We start from the raw sequence: 3,937 nt of genomic DNA on the forward strand, positions 1-3,937 counted from the left end.
TAAAAAATTCCTTAAAAACAAGGAATTGACAAGGTCTGTGAGGTCAACTAAAGATTGCCTTGCCTTAAATAAGTAAGTAAGTAAGTAAATAAATAAATAAATACATACATACATAATAAATAGACAGGTAAATAAAACAATGTATGTATATCATTATGATTGTGGAGCTTATAAAGTTAACCAATGTTAAGCATAGAGTTTAATGAGCTTTTACACTTATAATCAACACCAAAGTCGGACAAAGACTATTATCAGCACCCTAGAAGCCATTGATTCTTGGTCAATATCTCTCCCCTGGCAAGGTAACTACTATTACAACTTCCATAGTTACAGATTAGCTTTGCCTGTTCTTGACCTCCATATAAATGGAATTACACAGTAGGTAGTCTTTGAGGGCTGGCTTCTTTTAACTCGACAGCATGACTTTAACTCGACTATGTCTGATCCATCTTTGCTGTTGCATGTAGTTATGGCTTCTTGTTTTTCAGTGTACATGTCTTTTAGTGGACACTCCGTTTCCCTTGAGAGGAACTGCTGGTTCATAGGGTAGACCTATGCCAGGTCACAGAGCAGGCCTATGTTTAGCCTTAATGGATAGAGTCTAAGTTTTCCAAAGTGGGTCTATCACTTACACTCCTGTCAGAAATGCATAAACATTCTAGAGGCTCCAGGTTCCCATTAGTACTTAGTATTTTCATCTTTTTACATTTTAGCCATTCTGGGGGATATGCAAAAGTATTTCATTGTGATTTTAATTTGAATTTTTCTAATGACTAACAGTATTGAATAGTTTTTTTAATGTGCTTTTGGCCAATTGGATATTTTCTCTTGTGAAATGCTTATGTTATTAGTCCATTTTTTGTTAAGTTGATTGACCTTTTTTATTGATTTGTAGGAGAGCTTTATATTCTGGATACAAATCCTTTTCAGATATATGCATTGTAAATATCTTCTCCTATTCATCTGCTTGCATTTTCACTCCCTTAATTTTTTTAATTTTTATTTTTCAATTAGAGTTGACATTCAATATTATTTTATATTAGTTTCAGATACACAGCATAGTGGTTAGACAGTTATTTTAATTTCTTCTGACAAAAAGAAATTTCATCAAAAGTTAAATAAAGTCCAAATTATCAATCTTTTCTTTTGCAGTTACTATTTTGTGTGTGTGTCTTGTTCAAGGCTTTTTTGTCTACTCCAGGTCATCAAGATGTTGTCCTGTTTTCTGGTTGAAGCTTATTCTTTTGTATTTCACACTTTGATCTACAATCTTTTTGGAATTAATGGAAATAATTTTACACGTGGTGTAAAATAAGGGAGTCCTAGTTCTTTTGGGTTGTTATAACAAAAATACCATATACTAACTAGGTGGCTTATAAACAAGAGAAATTTATGTCCCACAATTCTGGAGGCTGGGAAGGCCAAGATGGAGGCACTGTCTGGTGAGGTTCATAGATAGTCATCTTCTCACTATACCATTGTATGGCAGAAAGGGTGAGGGAGCTCCTCCAAGAGCTTGGGTCACTTTTATAATGGTGTTAATTCTATTCATGAGGCTTCCAGTCTCATAACTTAATCACCCCCTAAAGAACCCATCTCCAAATACTGTCACATTGGTGATTAGAATTTCAACATATGCATTTGTGGGGAACACAAACATTCATTCTATAGCAAGGGGTTAAGATTCATTTTCTTCCCATGTGGGTTTGTGCATTTTAAATTTTGATATACATGTAAATTTTGACATACATCATACATTGACGCACCCCTATAGAGGTTGTATCAATTTACATTTCTACCGATAATATGTAAAAATACCTATTTCTCCACTGTTATCAACATACTGTGAGTGTATTTTTATGTTTTTCAAAAAATTAAACATTGTGCTGTGGCCAAAACAAAAACAATTGAGGTTGCAAACCTAGGATCCCTAGTTCTAGTTTCGCGTCTTCATTTCATAAATGAAGCCTGACAAGTGGACTGGTTTGCTCAAGTTCACATAGCTAGAAACTAGAGAATCACGATCAGGATCAAGGTCTTCTGACTTTCAACCTGGATTTATTCTAGTTAATTACAATCTTTTTTTTTTTTTTAAATAAAGAGACATTAAGTCACTTGAAACTACTTGACAGCCAAATAAGAACCCAGGTCATCTGATTTCTGCCTCTACCATGCTATCTCAGTTCACTGGACATTATTATTCATTAATTACTTCAACTTCTTTCATCCTCACCCCTTTGATGGTTAAGAGCATTGTTTCTGGAGTCACATTGACCGAGGTGTGAATCCCAGATGCATAACTTACTCCCTGTGTGACCATGGGAAAGTTTCTAAACCTCTCTGAAGCTCACTGTCTTTATCTATAAAATGGGAGTATATATTAATCAGATTTCGTTAGGTAAGGCTGTGTTAGAAATAATCCCAAATAATCCCAAATCTCAGTAGCAAATAATTTTTCACTCATGTGACATGTTAGACGTGGGCTGCTTCATATCTCTTTTTCCTTCCAGGACCCAGGGCCCAGGGGGAGGGAGGGAGGGAGCAGCCCCATCTGGGATAGGCCATCCTCACGAAGGTTGGGGGAGGAAGAGAGCTGGTGGAAATCATAATGGCTCTTAACACCTCTGCTCAGATATGGTGAAAAGCACATTCAATTGGCCAAAGCAAGTCACACGGAAAAGCCTGACATCAGTGAGGCTAGAAAGGACTCTTACAGGATGCACTTCAGTCATCTGTCGGTGATATATAATCCTTAACCGGAAGAGCTACTTAATAGTTGAGAACAACAATATTACCTACTACAGAATAATGACAGTACCTTCCTTACAGCTGTTGTGAGAATTAAATAAGGCGAAGCACATCCAATGTTTGACACAGTATTCTGCACTTAATAAAGGCACAGTAACTGTTAGGTGCTGCTATTATCAGTAGTATTACCTCCCAGTACTGCTAAAAGTTTTTCTTTCTCCTAGACTGGGCTAAACCTGACTTGAGAAGAAGAAAAAGAATTATAATCACTCTCAATATTTAATTTGCAGGCAGTAAATGATTAAGTCTAAGGGCACAGGCTTTGGAGGAATGTGGAGTACTTATTAGAGTGGATGATCTTAGATAAGTTACTTAACATCTCTGATCTTTAGTTTCCTTAACGTGAAAATGGGGATCTTTGGGACTTGTCATGAAGGCTAAATTAGCCCAATCTTGTGCACATAGTCCATGCAGAGTATTTGTTGAATTACTGCGTATAGATTTTAGACTAATTTCAAACACTCAATGAATGAACTGTATGCATAACATTACAATGCTGCCGTAAGGAAAACCCTATACCGCCTTTTCCATTTTTTGGTCTCAGCTCAAACGTCACCTCCTCAGAGATCGTCCCTGACCATACACCATTTAAAGTGCTTCCCCCACCTCCACTTCTCACCGTTTTCTTGTCTTTACAACTCTGGTACGACTCTGAAATTGTCTTCTTCATTCATTCATTCATTTCATATCTGTCTCTGTCACTAGAAAGGAAGCTCATGAAATCAAAGATCTTGTTTTCTGTATTCCCATTTCCTGACCTGGGCCTCAGTATCCTCTCCCGTAAACTGCGGGGCAGAGAAAGAAGAGAGAAAGGCGAAAGCTGGTAGGTCCACCTGAGCCACACGCCCCGCCCAACTCAGGCCTTCCAGCCTCTGTCACCCACCTGCGCCTCAACGGGGCCACGCCCAAGGTGGGCGTGGCCTCCACTGTTGTGGCGGCCGCGTGCAGGCTTCCGTCAGTGGGAGGCGAGTTACGTCACGCGCAGGGCCTGCCCCGCCCCGTCTCGTCGCGGGCGGAAAGAGGGCGTGGCCAGGCGCGAGGGCCCCGCGGCCGCCGGCGCCGCCGCCTGAGTAACCTCCAGGTGGCAGCCCTCGGCTGCCGGCCGCTCAGGCAGCTCGGGAGCCACTCT

The sequence above is a fragment of the Rousettus aegyptiacus genome, unplaced genomic scaffold (genome assembly GCF_014176215.1).
Source record: "Rousettus aegyptiacus isolate mRouAeg1 unplaced genomic scaffold, mRouAeg1.p scaffold_m13_p_3, whole genome shotgun sequence".
Taxonomy (NCBI): Eukaryota; Metazoa; Chordata; class Mammalia; order Chiroptera; family Pteropodidae; genus Rousettus; species Rousettus aegyptiacus.